The sequence below is a fragment of the Hemiscyllium ocellatum genome, chromosome 4 (assembly GCF_020745735.1).
Source record: "Hemiscyllium ocellatum isolate sHemOce1 chromosome 4, sHemOce1.pat.X.cur, whole genome shotgun sequence".
Classification (NCBI taxonomy): Eukaryota; Metazoa; Chordata; class Chondrichthyes; order Orectolobiformes; family Hemiscylliidae; genus Hemiscyllium; species Hemiscyllium ocellatum.
In genome coordinates, this window is record NC_083404.1 from 99,053,956 (window position 1) to 99,077,000 (window position 23,045).

The window sequence follows — 23,045 nt, forward strand, 5'->3', positions numbered from 1 at the left end:
ACCTTGCCTGTTCTTAATGAAAGATCTAAATCCTGAAACCTGCAACATTCATTCCTCACCCTTTCTATCCATGTCTCTGAAATGGCCACAAACATCAAAGTCCCAGGTACCGATCCATGCTGCAAGCTCACCTACCTTACTTCAGATACTTCTGGCGTTGAAGTAGACATGTTTCAAACCAGCTTGCTGTCTGTCAACACATTCCTGTGAACGTGAATTCCTGCCCCTGTCCTCTCTACTCTCATCCTCCTGTGCACTTCAACTACACCTCAGGTTCCCATTCCCCTGCTGAGCTAGTTTAAACACACCCGAATAGCACCAGCAAATTTTCCACCCAGAACATTACTACCCCTCTGGTTCAAGTGAAGACCATCCTGTTTGTACAGGTGCCACCTTCCCCAGAATAAGGCAAGAACTTTCAAAAGCTTACTTTCACAGGTAAAAGGATGGCTGAAAATGGGAAGCCTTCAAAAATGAGATAACGAGAGCCCAGAGACAGTATATTCCTGTAAAAGGAAAGGCTGGTAGTGTAGGGAATGCTGGATGATTAAAGAAATTGAGGCTTCGGTTACGAAAAAGAAGGAAGCAAGTATAGACAAGATAGATCCAGTGAATCCTTAGAAAAGTTTAAAGGCAGTAGGAATATACTTAAGAGGGACATCAGGAGGGCAAAAAGGGTACATGAGATAGCTTTGGCAGATAGAGTTAAGGAAAAGGCAAAGGGATTTTACAAATACATTAAGGACAAAAGGGTAACTAGGGAGAGAATAGGGCTCCTCAAAGATCAGCAAGGCGGCCTTTGTGTGCAGCTGCAGGAGATGGGGGAAAATACTAAACGAATATTTTGCATCACTTTATTTACTGTGAAAAAGGACACGGAAGATATAGAATGTAGGGAAATAGATGGTGACATCTTGAAAAATGTCTATGTTACAGAGGAGGAAGTGCTGGATGTCTTGAACTGCATAAAGTTGGGATGAATCGCAGGGACGTATATCCTCGAACTCTGTGGAAAGTGATTGCTGGGCCTCTTACTGAGGTATGTGTATCATCGATGTTACAGGGGAGGTGCTGGAAGACTGGAGATTGGCTAACATGATGCTACTATTTAAGAAAGATGGTAAGGACAAGCCAGAGAACTATAGACCAGTGAGTCTGATGCTGATGGTCTGCAAATTGTTGGAGGGAATCCTGAGGGACAGGATGTACAGGAAAGGCAAGGACTGATTAGAGATAGTCAACATGGCTTTGTGTTTGGGAAATCATGTCTCACAAACTTGACGGAGTTTTTGAAGAAGTAACAAAGAGGGCAGAGTGGTAGATGTGATCTATATGGACTTTAATAAGGCATTCAACAAGGTTCCCCACGGAAGACTGGTCAGCAAGGTTAAATCTCATGGAATACAGGGAGAACTAGCCATTTGGATACAGTACTGGCTCAAAGGTAGAAGATAGAGGGTGGTAGTAGAGGGTTGTTTTTTCAGACTGGAGGCCTGTGACCAGTGGAGTGCCACAAGGATTGGTGCTTGGTCCACTACTTTTCATCATTTATATAAATGATTTGGATTTGAGCATAAGAGGTACAGTTAGTAAGCTTGCAGATGACACCAAAATTGGAGGTGTAGTGGATAGCGAAGAAGGTTACCTCAGATTACAATGAGATCTTGATCAAATGGGTCAATGGGCACAGAAGTGATAGATGGAGTTTAATTCAGATAAATGCGAGGTGCTGCATTTGGGAAAGCAAATCTTAGCAGGACTTAATGGTAAAGTCGTTGCTGAACAAGGAGACCTTGTAGTGCAGGTTCACCGTTCCTCGAAAGTGGAGTCGCACAGATAGGAGAATGAAGAAGGCATTTGGCATTGAGTTGGGAGGTCATGTTGCTATTGTACAGGACATTGGTTAGGCCATTTTTGGAATATTGTGTGCAATTCTGGTCTCCTTCCTATCAGAAGGATATTGTGAAACTTGAAAGGGTTCTGAAAAGATTTACACGGATGTTGCCAGGGTTGGAGGATTTGAGCTACAGGGAGAGGCTGAATAGTCTAGGGCTGTTTTCCCTGGAGCATCAGAGGCTGAGGGGTGACCTTATAGACATTTATTAAATCATGAGGGGCATGGATAGGATAAATAGACAATGTCTTTCCCCTGGGGTGGGGGAGTACAGAACTAGAGGGCATAGTTTATGGTGAGAGGGGAAAGATATGAAAGAGACCTAAGGGGCAACTTTTTCACGCAGAGGGTGGTACTTGTACAGAATGAGCTGCCGGAAGAAGTGGTGGAGGCTGGTCCAATTGCAACATTTAAAAGGCATCTGGATGGGTATATGAATAGGAAGGGTTTGGAGGGATATGGGCTGGGTGCTGGCAGGTGGGACTAGATTGAGTTGGGATATCTGATCAGCATGGACGGGTTGGACCGAAGGGTCTGTTTCAGTGCTGTACATCTCTATGACTCTCTGACTCTAAGTTGAAATCCCCTACTATTATTACTCTATAATGTTTACACCTCTTTTAAAACTTCCTACATGTCTTTTTTATTCCATACTGACTGTGTGGAATCTGTGTTATACACCTACCAAAAAGTCTTTAAGTTTTAAGTTTAAGCATACCATTCACATAACATTGTTACAGGCAGTTTGCTACAGTTGGAACTTTAAACAGATAACATTCAGTGTAATACAGCAAAATGTGTTTTCAAAGAACGTCATACATTCTCTTGAGACTTTACAAATACATACAACTTAGTAGTTACATACCTAATAACTTTAGTTCTAGGCCAGCATAAATTGTCTTTTGTACTGCAACTTTTCAATCTGCCCATACATTGTGAAAAGACACTGAACTCCCACATTCTTCCATACATCTTCCAATAAGAAGACTTTGCGTAAAAACTCTACGGGTTAGTCTCCTTAATTTTACCACAGGCCTCACTTATTCTCTTTGTTCTCCAATCTGATGCTTTACTGCATTCAACACTCTCCTCTAGCACTGTCTTTCAAATCACACTCCTTCTGTTCAAAACCAAACCTTCCTGCACTTAGGACTTGAAATGTTTTCATGCACAATCCCACACTCTCATAGTCATTCTCCGGCCCTCAGGTTGAGTCGCCTCCGTAACAGTGCATTTGTTTTTTTCATGATTTATGTAAATGGCTCATTTTTTGTTCCTCCATGTTCCCATGTCCCATAATTTAAAACAAGTTTACCAACTCAAGGATAGGATACATACGCACTCAGCAAAAAACGATCAAACCAGCTCAAAGGCAGAAATTGGAGGCTGTGAGATCAGGTATTTCTGTCCTCCACAACTGGCTGCTTGGGAACTTAAAGCAGAAAAATATTAAGGTGAGCTAATGACTTCTGACAGTCAGCTTTAATTGTGTTCATGTTTACCCACTAAATGTGACTGAGAGAGAGGGAACAAATCTTTCATTTACATCAATTTACAGTATTCTTCAACTGTTAATTGCTAATTCCACATTTATAATAGATAAAGAAAGCATACACCTGACCTTGTAATAAATCCAGCCCATGGGTTCCCAAGATTCTTCCAGCAACTTCTGAAAATGTATTTAACTGCCATTTATTCCACAATAACTGAAATTTGTTACATGCAGAACAGGAATCTGATCGACATATTTAAAAAGATATGCTTCACAATGTACTTAGCTTGATCTATAGTCTTTTGTGTTTTTTAATTCTTTCACTTAAGGTTTTATTTGCTGACCTGTGCCTCTCACACAACTTGGCTTAGACTAGAAATTTCTGTCCAGAAATAACATCGAGATCTAGTTGCGCATTTGCCACTGCATTGTTCATTCAGCTCAAATGAGGCCTGTTCTCAAGAAAAGAGAATGGTTGTGTGTGAATTTTAAAAACCAGTGAACACAAGAACAAGAGTATGTCCCTTGAGAGTGTTCTGCCATTTATTGAGATCAGAGCTGATCTGTAGCCTAATTCCATATATAGCACCAGCCTTTGGCCCATAACTCTTCATACCTTTGATGAATAAAAATGTGTCTGTCTCAGATTTAAAGTTACAGCTGATCTAGCATCAACTGCCAAAAGCTTCACCACCCTTTGTGTAGAAGTATTTCCTAACATCTCTCCTGAATGGTCTGGCCCTAATTCTCACACTATGACCCGAATTATATAATCTCCAATCGACGGAAATAGTTTATCTTTACCTATCATGTCTTCTCCTGATAATATCATCCTTTAACTTTCTAAATTCTAGAGAAAACCAGCCTAATTTGTATAATCTATCCTCATAACTCAACCCCTGAATTCCAGGTATCATTCTTGTAAATGAGGGTGGCATGGTGGCTCAGTAGTTAGCGCTGCTACCTCACAGCATCAGGGACCCGGGTTCAATTCCTGTCTCGGGTGATTATATGTGTGGAGTTTGCACATTCTCCCCATGTCTGTGTGGGTTTCCTCCAGGTACTCCGGTTTCCTCTCGCAATCCAAAGATGTAGGTGAATTGGCCATGCTAAATTGCCCAGAGTGTTAGGTGCATTAGTCAGGGGTAACTATAGAGTAGAGGGATGGGTTACTCTTCAGAATGTCAGCATGGACTTGTTGAGCCTAAAGACCTGTTTCCAAACTGTAGGTAATCTAAACCTATGTTGATTTTATTTATGGTCACATGTATTTTCTTACAAAACACCTATTATTTAAATAGGGAAAGACTTTGGTAGGCTACAGAATAGAGGGATTTAGGAGTTCACACACATACATCACTAAAAGCCAGCATCCAAGTTCAACAGATAATAGGGAAGGCTATGGAATGTTTTCCTTTAGTTCAAAGTGAGTACAGTATGAAAGTAGGGAGGCTTTTGCTAAAATTATATAGGGCACTAGTGAGATATAGCTGGAACACAGATTTGGGCCCCTTCACTAAGGAAACACATACTTGCATTGGAGGCAGTTCATAGAAGGTTCACAAAACTGGTAACAGGTCCAATACCTTCTTAAGTGGAGAGATTGAATAGGTTGGGCCACTCCCTGGAATTTGGAAGAATAAGAGGCTACTTCATTGAAATAAAGATTCTTAGGAGACTTGACAGAGTAGATGCAGAAAGGTTGATGCCTCTTGTGAGAAGAGTCTTGGACCATAGAACATAAGGTCAGAATAAGGGCTGCACATTTAAGACAAGAGTGGAATTTCTTCTCTCAGTGGAAATGAGTCTGTAGAATTATTTACCATAGAGGGTTATTGAAGTTGGGTAGTTAAATATAAGCAAGGCTGGGATAGACAGACTTTTAAATGTAAGCTAATCAAGAAAGTGGAGTTGAGGATTACAAAATCAACCATGATCTCACTGAATGCCTTCTGTAAATCTAAATCTATTAAATCCATTGCTTCCTGTTAATCTTTCATGCTTGTCACCTCAAAGAATCTAGTCAATTTACCAGGCAGAAAACCCTTCACGAAGCCCTCCTGACTCTGCTTGACCATAACATGTATTCTTAAATATTTTGCCAATGCATATTTTATAATAAATTCTAACATTTCCCTCATAACGGACATTAACATTAATCTAATTGATCTATAGTTACTTGTTTTTGTCTCTTTCCCTTTTTAAATAAAGTGTTATACTGACTGTTGTCAGATTGGAAAACTCTTTCCAGAATCTAAGGATTCCGGGAAGATTATTATCAATGAATCCACTATCTCTGGAGCAACTGGATGAACCCCATCACGTGCAAGGGACTTACTGGCCTTTAATCCCATTAGTTTTCTGAGCTTTTTTTTACTAATTGGTATTATATTTATTTCCTCTCCTGCTTTTGCTCCTTGATTTTTTAGTGATCTTGAAATGCTATTAATGTCTTCCAGTGTGAAGACTGATGCAAAGTTTTTATTGAATTTCTCTGCCGTTTCCTGGTTCCCCATTATTATTTCCCCAGCCACTTTCTCCAAGTGGTCTATGTTCACTTTGATGTTTCTCTTCTTTTTTATGAATTTAAAATTGTTCTTACCTTCTATCTCGATGTTCGTTGCAAGTTTACCCTCAACCTTTATTTTTTCCTTCTTTATTATATTGGTTATTTTCTGTTGTTTCTTTTTAAACTTTAGCAATCCTCCATCTTACCACTAATCTTTGACACATTGTATGTTTCGTTCCCTTAAATCTGATGTTACCCTTAACTTTTCCTCAATTAAATATATATTTGATGTGAGTCATTAACTATTTTCTTAAACATCTACCAATGTTCCTTAATATCTTTGCTGCTAAAATCCTTTCACAGTCCACTCCAGCCAGCTCTGCTCTCATTCTTTGTAATTCACTTTTTTAAGTTTAGCACAGTTGTCTCCAACAAAAATTACTCCATCTCAAAACAAATGCTATCACATTATAATCACTGTTTGCAAGGGGATATTTTAGTCTGACCTCATTTATTAAACCACTACACATCAACAGATTCAAAATAACCTGATCCATGGTAGGATTCACAACATATTATTCTTAGAAACTATCCAGAGTACACACTACAAATTCTTCCTCATGCCTTCTGGAGTAATTGTAAGATGGTCAGCCAATTGCACCACGGAGAATATGACTGGGGCTATTAATGTGGTCCAGTCAGGGAGCCCTGGTTGACATGAAAAGGTTGCACGTCAGGAATACTGACACACTGATGCCTGATTCTGTATGAGATAGATGACAGTCAAAGACTGTTCATGTGTAAGTAAACCGTGAATTGGTGACTGGATACCAGCCTCTAAATGGTTATTTCAGTGGTGATGAGAGTACAGCATGATCCTGAAGAAACTTGCTCACAACAATTGCGTTTGAGTTGGGGTAAGTATTATCTTACATTATGCCATGTTTGAGGTGCTTGACTCATTTGACCCTGCCGCCCAATACGTGGAAAGACTGTGTTATTTTTCTGAACCAATGACATTATGGCAGATGAAAAATAACAAGTAAATTTCCTGACAGCCTGTGAAGTTGCAGCTTTTTCTGTCATTAGGAGTGTAACTTTCCCTGAGGTACCAAAATACTAAAACCTTTTAAGAATTGACAGATATAGTTAAGGAATATTATGAACCCAAGCCTCCTCTAATTCTGAGATTCTATCGTTTTTACTCAGCAATTCAAGAACCAGCAGAAACAATTCTGGGTTTTTTTATCAAGGTTAAGATAATTAGCAGAAGTTCGTGAATTTGCTTTAACCCTTACTGAAATGTTCAGAGACCATCTGGTATGTGAGATTAATGATATAACTATGCAAAACTACCTGCTAGCTGAAGCACATCTGAATTTCAAAGAGACAACTAGCTTTCAAACAACTGGCTTTATCACTGGAAAATGCAGCAAGTGGAGCATACAAGGAACAAGATATTTGAATGGAATTGGACACCCTTGCCAGTCCGACTCAGCTTGGGAAACACCACTTGAATGCAAACAACTGTATAGCCTCACTCAGGACATCTCTTGATCATAGGGACTCGAGGTTGGCCCACAGCAAAACCCCAAAACAAAACCAAGCCCCAGCCAAAGTTATAATTTCATTCATGATCTGACAGCAAGCCATTATAGCTGTTGCCAGTATGCGGACTCAAGACAGCAAAACAGTCTCACTTGACCTAAACTGAGTAAGAGGACTCACTGGCAGTATTCAGAAGAGTGTACACCCTAGAAAGTCTTGCAACATCTGACTTGCAACAGTTAAAGAGTCATACAGTCATAAAGATATACAATACAGAAAGAGACCCTTAAGTCCAAATCATTCATGCCAATCAGATATCATAAATTAATCTAGTCCCATTTGCCAGCACTTGGCCCATATCCCTCTAAACTCCTCATATCTTTCCAGATGCCTGCTAATGTGGTAATTGTACCAGCCTCCATCACATCCTCTGGCAGTTCATTCAAAACATACACCACCCTCTGTGTGAAAATGTTGCCTCTCAGGTCCCTTTTAAATCTTTCCCCTCTCACCTTAAACCTATGCCCTCCTGTTCTGGGCTCCCCCACCCCAGGAAAAAGACCTTGTCTATTTATCCTATCCATGCACCTCATGATATTATAAACCTTTATAAGGTCAGCCTCAGCCTCCAATGCTCCAGGGAAAACAGCCCCTGCCTTCAGCTGCTCCCTATAGCTCAAAACCTCCAACCCCGGCAGCATCCTTGTAAATCTTTTCTGAACCCTTTCAAGTTTCACAGGGAGACCAGAATTGCATACAATATTCCAAAGGTGGACTTACCAATGTTCTGTACAGGCACAGCATAACCTCCCAATTCCTATACTCAATGCTCTGATCAATACAGGTAAGCATTCCAAACACCTTCTTCACTATCATATCTATTTGTGACTCCACTTTCAAGAACCTATAAACCGGCATTCCAAGGTCTCCTTGTTCAGCAATACTCCCAAGTACCTTTCCATTAAGTGTATAAGTCCTGCTATGATTTGCACTTGTAAAATGCAGGACTTCACATTTATTTAAACTCCTCAACCCATTGGCTCATCTGATCAAGATTCCATAACCTTCTTTGCTGTCTGCTCCGCCAACAATTTTGGTGTCACCTACAAACTTACTAACTATATCTCTTATGTTCACATCCAAATCATTTATATAAATGACAAAAAGCAGTGAACCCAGCATGTTCCTTGTGGCACACTACTGTTGGCCACAGGCCTACAGTCTGAAAGCAACCCAACCCCACCCCACCACCACTCTCTGTCTTCTACCTTAAATTGCTTAGTAACATCCAAATCAGAACCAATCAAAATACCTTCTGGTTAAACAGTCATCCATTTCCAATACTGGCGCGGCAATATTAATGATCACAGAACCAGTTTTTAATAAAATTCACCCTGGACTTCAGCCCTCAACTTTGTGCAAGACCTCAGCTAGGCTGAAAATCTATATGGGGGAACCTTTACAGATAAAACGTCCAACTTCTCAAGAAAAGCAGATTGTTCAGTTACCAGTAATTGTAGCAAAAGGCTCAAGGTTGTTAGCGTGAAATTGGTGGGGAAAGATTCACCTAGATTGGGGTCAACATTTTTGTTATTAGAAAATGGCTGCATGAGTGAAGACTTATTTAAATACCCAGACGTTTTCCAGGAAGGTCAAGGGACTATCAGATGAGCCAAGCCCACCTTTCATGTTGATGAGGAAGCAATTCCTCAATTCTGCAAGGCCCATTTGTGCCATTTGCCTTACAGAAGCCTGGAAAGTCAAGGAATCATCAGACCAGTCCAATTTGTGAAATAGGCACAAACAGTGTACCGATGTTGATGCCCGATCGGTGAGTTCGTTTTTGTGCAGGTTTTACATAAACAGTGAACCCCTTTTTTCAGCTATATAATTACCCAATCCCTCGGATAGAAGACTTATACACAACACTGACAGGGGGCCTGTCTTTCACACAGCTAGACATGTGCCACACATAGCTGTTATAGCATTTAGATCAGGATTACTAGGAGTCTGCTACAATTAATACCCATAAAGGCTCGTAGCAACATATGAGACTGCCATTTAGCATATTGTCAGCCTGTTCAATTTTTCAGTGGAGGATGGAGAACATTTTGTAAGGTCTACCTCAGACCACCATTTACCTGGATGACTTCCTGCTAACAGGGAAAACTGAGTACTTGTATATAGTCCTAAGATGCTTTTTCCAAGGTGGGTGTATACCTAAGAAGGGAAAAATGTGTTCCAGTACTCCAAAAGGCCTTCTTGGGCTACAGGGTGAACCAGAACAGGTTACGCCCACTGGAAAATAAAGTAAAGATGATTAAAGGTGCCCAATTCTCATGTCTGTCCAGGAGTTCAGGTCATTTCTTGGGCTGGTAAAATATTATAGAAAGTTCATACATAAATTACCATCCATCCTGGCAACATTGCATCAATCCTTAAAAGAGGGTTAGCCTTGGAAACGGTCTCACAGACAAGCCTTAGCTTTCAAAGAAGTAACAAAGCAGTTATCATACTCTAAGGTGTTGGCACACTCTGATCCTAAGAAAGATCTGGTAGTGATATGCAATGCCTCCCTGTACAGCATCAGAGTGGTATTAGCTCATTGATGGCCCAATGGAGCTGAACATCCAATAACTTATACATCCAGCACTTTGGCTAATGCACAGCATAAATATAGCCAGATAGGAAAAGAAAGATTGACAGTCATGTTTGGTGTCAAGAGGTTCCACCAACACCTTTATGGACCACAAATCACAAACAACTCTTGGTCTGCTTAAAGAGGTTAAGGCAGCACCACCCAACAGCCTGAGGCCCCATTCAGCAGTAGCCTCTAATACTAAGTCTTTATAAGTTAGAACTTCGAGGCTGAATAGTGAATGCACATGCATTGAGCCGCCTCCCATTAGCAGATACACCACCACTGGTATCCCCAATAGAAGAGTCTATAATGATATTAAATTTTCGTTACACACTCCCAGTCACAGCTGACAATGGTGTGGTCAGACTTTGGTCACAGAGAGATACAATCCTTTTCAAATTGAAACAATTAGTATTAATGGGGGAAACCAAAGGCCATCACAACTACAACTGAAACCTTTTTAGACCAGGAGGGACTGGCTCACAGTAGAGGATAGCATATTGGTGGGGAACAAGAGTGATTGTCCTAAGCAAAGTTGCCAGCAGATACTGGATAAACTCCACCAGAATCATTTAGAGTCTCCAAAATGAAGATATTGGTGAGAAGTTATGTCTGGTGGCAAGGTTTATATGTAGACATAGCTGCATTGGTGGGGCAGTGCCCAGAGTGCCAATAAGTACGATTACCACCACTAGCACCTCCACAACTGTTGGAATGGCTGGGTAAACCTTGGACTCAGTCACATGTCATCTATGTAGGTCCTTTCAAGGATTCCATGTTTTAATCATTGAACATGCTCACTCAAAGTGGTTGGACGTGCATAGGGTCCATTCATCAATACTAGGACAACAATAGAAAAACTGTGCACATCTTTTGCAGCACAAAGAGTCCCGCAAGTGTTGGTCACAGATAACAGGCCATCGTGTACTAGCAGGGAAGCTGGTTATTTCTGGAGTTGAGGACATATAAGGACATATAAGGACAACTCCCATGCCACCATCTAACTGCCTAGCTCCATACCATCATCTAATTGCCTGGCAGAAAGAGTGGTCCAAACATTAAAGGCTAGATTGAAGAAACGTCTACAGCCTCGTGAGATACCAAGGTAGCACCGTTCTTATTTGATTAGATTAGATTACTTACAGTGTGGAAACAGGCCCTTCGGCCCAACAAGTACACACCGACCCGCCGAAGCATAACCCACTCAGACCTATTCCCCTACATTTACATCCCCTGCCCCTAACACTACGAGCAATTTAGCATGGCCAATTCACCTGACCTGCACATTTTTGGACTGTGGGAGGAAACCGGAGCACCCGGAGGAAACCCACGCAGACACGGGGAGAATGTGCAAACTCCACACAGTCAGTCGCCTGAGGTGGGAATTGAACCATGCTGCCCACAAATGTGCAGGTCCTATTTGATTATAGGACCACCCCACATGCAACTGCAGGGATAGCATCGGCAACGTGCCTAATAGGTTGAAGACTCCATACCAAGATCTTCCCAGACCGAGGGTGGGTTGAGTGTGAAACGGTGTCAGGAACTCCAATGCCAGATCCAAGACTACCAAGTGAGAGAGTTTGACAAGGGGATGAAGTTTGGTGTAAGAATCACAGAAATGGTTCTGAATGGGTAGGAGGCATGGTCAATGTGAGGTCAAGGCCAGCAACGTTTAAAGTTCAGGTAAGTACAACAGTCCTGAATAAGCAGAGATTTTGAAGTTAAAAATCATACAACACCAGGTTATAGTCCAACAGCTTTAATTGTAAGCACACTAGCTTCATCAGGTGAAGGAGCGGCGCTCCAAAAGCTAGTGTGCTTCCAATTAAACCTATTGGACTATAACCTGGTGTTGTGTGATTTTTAACTTTGTAAACCCCAGTCCAACACCGGCATCTCCAAATCAAGAAATTTTGAAAGCTGTGAATTTTCAGATGCTGTGAGCACAAAATGTGCCATGCCCCTTTGGAAATACTGCCAGAGCCCATGGATTCACCTCTCCATCAAACCTTGTTAAATCAAAGATGAATACAAAGACAGAAGAAGCCACCTCAACACCTTTGCCGCCAGAAGAAGAATGAAAGTTTACTGAGGCACTACTGATCCAAGAGTTACGCCTGTGTCAGATGCCAAATCAAAGGAACCTGACCTGGTGCTAAAAGGGCCCAGGAACATCATGGGACATAGTGTTAACAGAATAACCTGATCCCTAGTTGGATCTATAACATACTGTTATAGTAAAGTGTCCCAAATACACTGAGTTCTTCCTATTCCTTCTGTAGTGATTGCACTGAGGTCACCTCACAGAATATGAATTCCCTGATTGGGAGTGTGAATCTAGTCAAAGGGTGTCTTGGTAATATGATACCAGCCTCTAAAGTTATTTCATCTTCTCTTCCAATCTGACTGTCCCAACCAACATGATGATTTCTCCCTTTATTACATGCCTTCATTATCTCTGAACTATCCTCTGTTCTACTGTGTAGTAATTTGGGGGGTGGAGGTGTCGTCTACTTTTATAAGTGTGTCCTTACCCTTGGTCTGGTCAATTGCAGCAAAGAAACAGTGCCAAGACGATTGATAATAACCTGATTTGGAGATGCCGGTGTTGGACTGGAGTGTACAAAGTTAAAAATCACATAACATCAGGTTATAGTCCAACAGGTTTAATTGGAAGCACACTAGCTTTTGGAGTGCCACTCCTTCATCAGGTGATTCTAATAACCTGATCAGACTTTCAAACATATCTTGGACCAAACGTAGCAATCCAGAGTTTACACTTGAAATAATGCCTTGTGCAAAATTCTTTGAAAAGTTTGATGCATACAGCATGATACTCACATGCAAATCCTTTCTCCCTTTTTTTAGGTTGGCAAGAGTGCAGCAGTTCGAATTAGAAATGTATAATGAAACTGATCCTAAATTATTTGCTCAAGCCTGTTTGCACATTTTACCACTGTACCCTCTCGCCATCCTAAAACACAATAATCCATTACCTCTCACTGCAAATGTGATAAAAATTCGGTGAGCTCCCCTGATGAACCGATCACACGAAAAAAAATTGTCAACGTTGCTTCCGAGTCAGACCAGTCCTAAATTGACGTCTGCGACAACCAATCAAAGGCTCGAAAGTGGCCATAAACCAGCAATGGAAGGTGTTCCGTGTTCTTCCTGAGGCCAATCCCTTTCCTCTCGGGTATGGTGCATAAAGCCCACTCGGAAGACTCAGTGTTCGGGTAGTTATGGTGCTGGTAGTGGGTGTGGAGGAACTAGCGGTCAGTGCCTGTGCTGATAGTCCCGGGTGGCTGGGCCGAGCGGCTATAGAACCTGGCCCGGATCGCCTCGCGCTCCCATTTCCGCTCAATCCGCGGCAGGGGCTCAGTCTTCCCACAGCAATCAGCCACGGAGCTCGCTTCTCCACCACAGCTCCCCTTTTTGTCCAATGCACGTACTGTAACTTTCAAAGGCAGCTTCTCGGCCACTGTTTGCGTTCCCGAAGCAAGCAGAAATTGCTGAGAAACTCGGCAGGGCTGGCGGATCTGTAGCGAGAGAAAACAGTATTGTTTTCAGGGCAGAATGCAGATGCTGGAGGTCAGAGTCAAGATTAGAGTGATGCTGGAAGAGTATGAAGGGCTTTGCCCGAAAAATGGATTCTCCTGCTCCCTGGATGCTGCATGATTTACTGTGCTTTTCCAGCACCACTAATCTTGATAGTATTGTTTTCAGTCCAGTCACCCTTCTACAGTTGCTGCTGAGTTTCTCCAACAACTTGTGTTTTTGTTTGTTTCAGATGTTAAGTATCCACAGTTCTTTGTTTTATCTTATTGTAATCTCGAACCCTAAACCTATTGATTATCTTTTTTCTTTTGTTCATTCATGGGACATGTGGTGCGTTGGTAGTGCCATTATTTCCTTTTGGCCATTGCAGGTATTTCCTGTGGATAACAAGCAGCCTTCTTGAATGACTGCAGTTGATCCGATGTCCACCCCACTGTTGTGGTAGCTTCATGATTGGTCTCCCCACTGTGAAGGAATGGCGAGATATTTCAAGTCCGGGTGATATGTGACTATAAGGCCAATGGGCAGGTGGTTGCATGTATGTCTTTGCTTCTTTTGTGATAGTGATACTGGTCACTAGTAAATTGCTGCAGTGAATGTTGTAGATGGTGCACACTGCTGCCAATGTGCATGTGGTGTAGAGTGTGAATACTTTAAATTGGTAGATAGGGTCATCAAGTGAACTGCTTTGTCCTGAATGTGTCAAGCTCCTTGAACATTAGTGGAGCTGCACTTATCCAGGTAAGTGGTGAGTATTGCATCAAATGCCTCACTTAAATCTTGTACATAGGCAGGCTTTGAGGATTAAAGAGGCATGTTACTCACCCCATTCCTGGCCTCAGTGTTTATATAATTGGTCCAGTAAAGCTTCTGATCAATGAGGGAGATCATAAGGAAGTTTCTTGTCATGAACAAGAACAGAAATTGCTGGAAAAGCTCAGCAAGTCGGGCAGCATTTGTGAAGAGAAATCAAAGTTAACAGTTTGGGTCCAGAGACCCTTCCTCAGAACTGCTGAGCTTTTCCAGCAACTTCTGTTTTTGTTTCTGATTTACAGCATCCGCAGTTGTTTCAGTTTTTATTTAGTGTCATGAACATAAGGATGAAAGTAGGAATAGGCCATTGATATCTTGAGAATGCTCCATCATTGTATCATTTTGTGGTAGATCTGAATTTTTACCAATTTGATTTTTCTGGCTGTTCTCATAATCCTTGTCTCAATCACTATCCAAAAATGTATCCATGTACTACATCTAACATGACTCAAGCAATTACCTGGATTGAGAATTCCACAATCCTCTGAGAAATGAAATTCTTGTTATCTCCACCTCCTTATTTGAAAACATGCCTCTTAGTTTTAGATTCCTTCATCATGGAAAACATCAGGTACAATTTAATGTTCTCGTAGGAGGTAGGGCTGGAGTATTTGATTGGATGTGGGAGAGTCCCAAATGGGGATACTGCTCACTTCCTGCCCTGGTGCCACTTGAAGGTAAACATTTGGTACTAGCAATAGCCATTGCTTTCAATGGTGAACTACCAGCCTCTTAGGCGAGGTACAAAGAGGATTTTCAAAGACTCCTTCTGTGCAAAAAAAAAGTGAATGAATAGTGAGGTCATTAATATTATAAAGGTTTTTGTTGGCCATTCGGCCCATCGAGTTCCACCATTCAATGAAATCATGCTCTGGTCATTCTCAACTCCACTTTTCTGCCTTCTCCCCAAATTCCTGATTCCTTTACTGATTTTTAAAACGTTATCAACTTCACTCTTGAATGCACTCGGTGCACCAGTACCTACAGCTGTCAGGGCTAAAGAGTTCCACAGATTTACTACCATCTGAGGAAGGAAATACCTCCTCATTTCTGATTTAGATGTGAAATAGCTTATTCTAAGATTACAACCTTTCGTCGTAAATTCTGCTACAAGGGGAAACAAACTTTCCACCCTGTCAAGTCCCTTCAGAATCTTGGATGTTTCAATGAGGTTGCCTCTTTTTTTTCTAAACTCCAGTGAGTACAGGCCCAAACTATTCAACATCTCCCCATTACACAATCCCTCCATGCCCAGGATCACCCCGGGGAACCTCCAATGACTGTCTAAAATGCTAGTATGTCTTTTCTTGAATATGAGCACCAAAACTGTTCACATAGTGCAGGTGTGATCTGACTAGTGCCTTGCATTATTTTAGCAAGTTGTCCATATGTTTTGTATTTTATGCCCTTTGAAATAAAAGGCAACATTCCATTTGCTTTCCCTATTAGCTGCTGAATTTGGATGCTAGCATTTTAGTGGATTTATGCACAAGGATTCCCAAATCCCTCTATAGCTTTCTGAATTCTTTAGCCATTTAAATAATATTCAGCTTCTCTATTCTTGCTGCCAAAGTGCATAACCTCACATTTCCCACATTATATTACTTCAGACTGTTTTTTGAGCATTCACTTAACCTCTCCATAACCCTCTGTAGAATCTTTGTGGCATCCTCACTGCTTGCCTTCCCATCTATTTTTGTTTCATTCACAACTTCGTGGGCGGTACGGTGGCACAGTGGTTAGCACTGCTGCCTCACAGCGCCAGAGACCCGGTTCAATTCCCGCCTCAGGCGACTGACTGTGTGGAGTTTGCACATTTTCCCTGTGTCTGCGTGGGTTTCCTCCGGGTGCTCCGGTTTCCTCCCACATTCCAAAGATGTGCGATTCAGGTGAATTGGCCATGCTAAATTGCCTGTAGTGTTAGGTAAGGGGTATATGTATGGGTGGGTTGCGCTTCGGCGGGTTGGTGTGGACTTGTTGGGCCGAAGGGCCTGTTTCCACACTGTAAGTAATCTAATCTTTAAAAAAAACTTGGCTATTGTATATTCGTTTATCTTATCCAAGCCATAATTTTATATTGTGATTAATTGTGGCCTCAGCACTGATCTCTGGTACTCTGCTAGCTACAGGTTCCCATGCTGAAAATGCCTCCCTTCTTCTCAGTTAACCATTCCTTAATAAATCTCTAATAGTTAGCCATTGCTCTATCCATGCTAATATATCTCCAACACCATGGACACTGGTAGTATCAAATAACCTAACCTGTGATACCTTAATCACACTCTCTTTCTCAAAATCCGTTCATTGCTTCCCATTTTACTCTGCTTATTACCTCTTCAAATTCTTCTAATAAATTTGTCAGACATGATTTACCCTTCATAAAACCACAGTAACTTTGCTTGATAATACTATGTATTTTAAGTGCTCTGCCATTACATCTTATGTAATAGACTCTAACATTTTCCCAATTACAGATGTTAAGTCAACCTATTATTTTGTTTTGTCTCCTTCACTTTTTAAGTAAAGGTGGCCACTAATTTCCCATCCTAAGAATAAAGAGAATGATGTTAATTATGTTACAACCTCTGGTAGATCCACAAATTTATATTTTGATCGTAGACAAGAGTGCCAAATTCATACTACAATCTTATTAGCAGCCAGTAACATTTTTTTAAATTTTAAAGTAAATGTAATTTGAGATCCCAGGTACTTATTGAATAAAGCCTCAAATTACTGAAACAGACAAAAAAAAGTTGCTATGCAAAGTTTAAAATGTGTAACAATAGACAATAGGTGCAGGAGTAGTCCATTCTGCCCTTCGAACCAGCATCACCATTCATTATGATCATGACTGGTCATCCTCAGTCATTATCCTGCCTTATCCCCATAACCCTTGATTCCACTATCCCTAAGAGCTCTATCCAACTCTTTCTTGAAAGTATCCAGAGACTTCGCCTCCACAGCCTCTGGGGCAGAGCATTCCATACACTCACCACTCTTTGGGTGAAGAAGTTTCTCCTCAACTCTGTTCTAAGTGGCCTACCCCTTATTTTGAAACTTTGTCCTCTGCTTCGGGACTCACTCGTCAGCGGAAACATGCTTTCTGCCTCCAGAGTGTCCAATCCTTTAATAATCTTATGTCTCAATCAGACCCCCTCTCAGCCTTCTAAACTCCAGCATATACGAGCCCAGTCGCTCCAATCTTTCAGCGTAAGATAGTCCTGCCATTCCGAGAATTGACCTTGTGAACCTACGCTGTATTCCCTCAATGGCTAGAATGTCTGTCCTCAAATTTGGAGACCAAAACTGCGCACAATATTCCAGGTGCGGTCTCACCAGGGCCCTGTACAGCTGCAGAAGGACGTCTTTGCTTCTTTACTCAATTCCTCTTGTTATGAAGGCCAGCATGCTATTGGCTTTCTTCACTGCCTGCTGTACCTGCATGCTTGCTTTCATTGACTGATGTACAAGAACACCTAGATCTCGTTGTACTGCCCCTTTACCTAACTTGACTTCATTTAGGTAGTAATCTGCCTTCCTGTTCTTGCCACCAAAGTGGATAACCACACATTTATCCACATTAAACTGCATTTGCCATGCATCCATCCACTAGCCTGTCCAGGTACCCTGTATTCTCCGAACATCCTCCTCACATTTCACCCTGCCACCCAGCTTTGTGTCATCAGCAAATTTGATAATGTTATTAATAATACCATCTTCTATATCATTAACATATATTGTAAAAAGCTGCGGTCCCAGCATTGATCTCTGCGGCACACCGCTGGTCACTGCCTCCCATTCAGAAAGGGGGCCGTTTATTTGGTTTATTTCCTGTCAACCAACTTTCAATCCATGTCAGTATTTTGCCTCTAATACCATGTACCCTAATTTTGCTCACTTAACCTCCTATGTAGGACTTTATCAAAGGCTTTCTGAAAGTCCAGGTATGCTACATCCACTAGATCTCCCTTGTCCATCTTCAGAGTTACATCCTCAAAAAATTCCAGAAGATTAGTCAAGCATGATTTCCCCTTCATAAATCCATGCTAACTCTGACCTATCCTGTTACTGCTGTCCAGTTGTGTCGTAATTTTCTCCTTTATAATTGACTCCAGTATTTTTCCCACCACTGAGGTCAGACTAACTGATCTATAATTCTCTGTTTTCTCTCTTCCTTCTTTCTTAAAAAGTGGGACAACATTAGCCACCCTCCAATCCACAGGAACTGATCCTGAGTGTATAGAACATGGATGCATTGGTGATCATTTATCAACGATTTCTGGAGCCACCTCCTTCAGTATCCTGGGTTGCAGACCATCAGGCCCCGGGGACTTATCAGCCTTCAGACCTAACACCAATTCCTGGTAAATATAAATTCCCTTCAGTTCAGGTCCTTCAGCCACTATTACATCTGGGAGATTGCTCATGTCTTCCCCAGTGAAGACAGATCTAAAGTACCAATTCAACTCTTCTGCCATTTCTTTGTTTCCTGTAATAAATTCAATTGTTTCTGTCTTCAAGGGCCCAATTATAATCTTAACCTCTTTTTCTTTTCACATACCTAAAAAAGCCTTTACTATCCTCCTTTATATTTTTGGCCAGTTTACCTTCGTACCTTATTTTTTCTTTGTGTATTTCCTTTTTAGTTATCCTCTGTTGTTCTTTAAAGGCTTCCCAGTTCTCTGATTTCCCACTCATCTTTTTTATGTTATACTTTTTCCCTTTTGTCTTTATATGGTCCTTAACTTCCCTCGTCAGCCACGGCCATCCCTGCCTCCCCTTAGGATCTTTCTTCCTTTTTGGAATGAACTGATCCTGCGTCTTCTGCATTATACCCATAAACACCTGCCATTGTTATACCTGCATATGTATTCTAATGTTCAGAACTAACATAAGTTAAAAATGGATGTCAGATAAGCTGTGATTAAACACACCAGGATACATTAAATAACAATGCAGTTAAGATTCATCCCATGGATTTCTCAGCGATCCAGTTTGTGGCACTGTGAGTCACCAAATCTCATCAAAACTTTGCCTCCCTTGCAACGGGTTCCAGTGCATTACTTTCAAAAAATTAACCTCGGAAACCTGTCAAAGATGCTTTGTCACAGGCTGCATAAGTAAGCACTCACATCTGGTGATTCAATCTTTTCTCCATAGACCATATTCTTTAGGATTCTTGAGATTGGATACAAGTGCCTAATTGCCAGTGCAATTCCAGTTTGTTACCAAACTAATTTACAGGGCAGTGTTGCCTCCATATTTCCTGAGTTCCCAGGCCCAACATTCATGATTGATTGATTGAATTCCATGTCAATAAGCCTAAGGGTACATTCCACAATTGAGGTTTGAGCAGTACTTTGAGGATGTTCAGACAGGGTGTAGCTCGGGACAGGGGCAAAGTGAGTTGCATAGTAGTTCCATGTGGACTAAGACAAGAGAGTGCGGTTGCATTTGTGAAGGAGTTTTGGTCATGTTGGATATGTGCTGTAAGCAACATGGCTTTGTAACTGTTGTGCAAAGCTATTACTGCTGATGAGCAATTTGGATTGTCAATGCTTGGGCAAGTGAACAGCAGTCTTTCAAAATGATGTAGCTGCAAGGAATGTTTGTCATTGGGCAGATAGCCACTCAGTGGTGAGTTGCTGTGAAAAGAGCACGCAATAAGATGGGGTGGAAATTATGAGGGATGCCATTGAGGCAGTGTAGGTAATTAATGCAGCAAGTTGGTTAAAGATAAGGTGTGAAAACTCAGTTGGCCTCACAAAAAACTCAAAGTAAATTGCACTTAGCTTAAAAAAAAGTAAGATTCAGCTCGATAAATCTAGCTAGCTTTCTTTCATGCTCCAACTGTCCCCCTTGTTATTATTTTTATCATTCATTGCTGTATTTTATATACTGTACAATCTTCTTCGCTGACACCCTCACTGCACAATTTTATGTTTTTTCTTTAAGTTTAATGCCATTTGAATTTTTTTAAATTACTAATAGATGGGTAATTCCTCCTGTTGAATTTTTTTTAAAAATTGAAATGTAACTATACTGCATTTTCTAAACTATCTCCTTGAATGTATACAAAACTGAATTAATTGTGAATCTATTGAACAATAGCAAAAGCCGATGCTTTCTCTACGTCCCCTCCCCTATCTCACTTGCAGTCATACCCTCCACCAGTGACAGAATCTGTAGATCCTGTCCTAATGCATGTGACCACCTTCTGGAACAACATCTTCAGGTAACTTTTCCATCCATAATGTGTTGCATTGTCTGTAGTTTGGCCTCCACCTCAAAGTAGAGCTCTTCAAGTTATAAACACTTACTGCTGACTGTTTGCCCCGAATCACACTGGCATCCAGAAGTATCTATATTCTGCAATGAAACCGTGGCACTAACACATTCCAACAGAGTTTCATTATAACACTGAATACCCTGGAAAATACACAACAAACATCTCACCACATCCTCCATTAAAAACCTACTACACCATTAATCCTCCAAATATAGCATACCACAGCACTCAAATCCATCTAGTAGACCCTTCAACAATCTTCACCTCAAACTCCAACTCTGTGTTTTATACTGCCTTTCAATGACCAATAAATAAAAGTGTTTAAAAAAAGAACAAAAAGCAGTATTGTTTAAGTAATCTCGTGGTTTTACTCCTGGGCTGCTTGTTCAGTGTTTGGGACATTAATATTCATTCCGAGTGACTCTTGGCCAGCTCGGATCCTATTTCAGACTCCCAGTTGTTCATGAATTATATTGTCACTGGGCTGCATGAATTGTAAGTTGCCCTGAACTTCAAATTTAAAAAAGAATTATCTTTGTTTCTAAATCTCTCTAATTTTTCCAGTCCAATTCAACTAATCATCTTATGCACTTCCAGGTCTACAACCCTGCCTGCCCAGCTCTTTTCTCCTGTAATTACAGTCTCTCATCCATTCCTTTTTTCTCCCCACCCTGGTGGCCCTACCCATAGCACACTCAGTCCCACCTTAGATTTGCCTCCCTAAATCTTTCTATACCTTTCCTTTTCACTCCTTTCAGGAAGATCCTTAAAAGTCACCACCTTCACCATTTGATGGTCTCTTTATATATACATGCCTTTTACAGTATTTGTTTAACTTGTGCCTGTCTACAACAGTTTGAACACTCCTCAACATTAAAGTAGATAAGGTAAGATGTTGTTGCACCCCTCTGGAGCAGGTGAGCTTTAGACCTGGGTCTCCTGAATCACAGGTAGGGACACTACCACTTCACTGTTAATTGTTGCGGTTTAATGTTTTCGGGTTTACAATTATTCCTCAATGAAAAGTAGAACAAACTTAACACTGGCTAATTGTTAATTGCAATGTCTGTGATCAACAGATGCCCCTTGGATTACAAACCTATCTGGACGTTTGAAGTTACAATTCATATATAAAGGTACGTTCTATATTTTAAAAATAGAATTGGTGGTCATTAATTCAAATGAATAACATTTGACAAAAATGTAAATGGTAGTTATAGAATGGAGTATCATTCAACAGCTGCAGACACAAATTTCAGTCAGTTTCTTGCCAAGAAAGCGTAGAGAAACTCAATATTGTTCCATCGTATTATTGTGTGTTACGTACTAATTGTTTGCATGCTTCATCGGAACGTTTTGACACGTACCTTTGAAATACAAGAAGTATTAAAATCATGCTCAAAATAACAAATGTAATTATATATTTAAAATAATAGTAAAATCTAAAATTGATAGAATTCTTACTTGGGTAAACAACAAAGAACTACCAAAAAAAACATGAACACTCTGCATTGAAAAAATCTAAGTCTGCTGCTTTTTCTTGAAATTAGTTCTAATTGTGAAATGAATAGTGTAAAATGATAAACTGAAAATGGTAAATGGTGAGGTTTCTTGTTTCCAAGTGCCTAGATATCTGCTGTTCTTGAAAAATATGTATTCTTGTTAGAACATTCCCAAAGTTAGATCAATACATAGCACAGCAAAAAACAGTCGAACATATTTTGAAAGATTACTGGCACAGAATTAAGCAAGAGCAAAAATCTCAAGAACAGATAAAGAGTAATTTGATGAGCATGACTAATTTTGCATGCCATAAAACAACTCGTGCAGAACAGAAAAAAAATTAATAAAATTGTAGCATTACTACAACAGGTTAGACTCAAATTGCCTCCCAAGTCTGATGTGAACTAATACGCAATTGTATAAAGAAAAAAATAAAACAAATTGTAATACTCCACTTTGATGGAATTCAAACCAATTCAGTGACTTTTGAAATAATTTAGGCCTGTTACATTTTTTGCTTCTGTGTAAGGTTCTCTTTTACTTTCTAGGGTGCTTGGTTAGATTCACAGGGTACAAAACATGAAAGCGTAATGGAAATGAACTAGAATTTGTTCATCAATCTGTTTGAGCTTGTGTCACAATGTAAACTGGAATGTTTATATCAGGGCATTTTGAATTGTTAATGCTAATGCAAATTATGTGCATTAAATGTAGTTTGTACCTAATGTAGCATAGAGAATATGAATGTGGACCGTCTAGAATATGGTATAATTAATATTTTATTGCAAAATCTAA

General features: G+C 40.6%; 1 protein-coding gene across 3 annotated transcripts in view; it reads right to left on the minus strand.

Moving 5' to 3' along the window:
- triqk (triple QxxK/R motif containing) overlaps nt 1-13,635 on the minus strand; it is a 93,587-nt gene extending 79,952 nt beyond the window's left edge. Inside the window, exon 1 of one of the 3 annotated variants that reach the window (XM_060823655.1) lies at nt 13,084-13,635. The gene's annotated coding sequence lies outside the window, so the exon portion shown is untranslated. Of the gene's footprint in view, nt 1-12,928 lie in introns of all 3 variants that reach the window. The other 2 variants (XM_060823657.1, XM_060823656.1) reach the window with 2 other exon arrangements.
- Nucleotides 13,636-23,045: the final 9,410 nt, after the last annotated feature.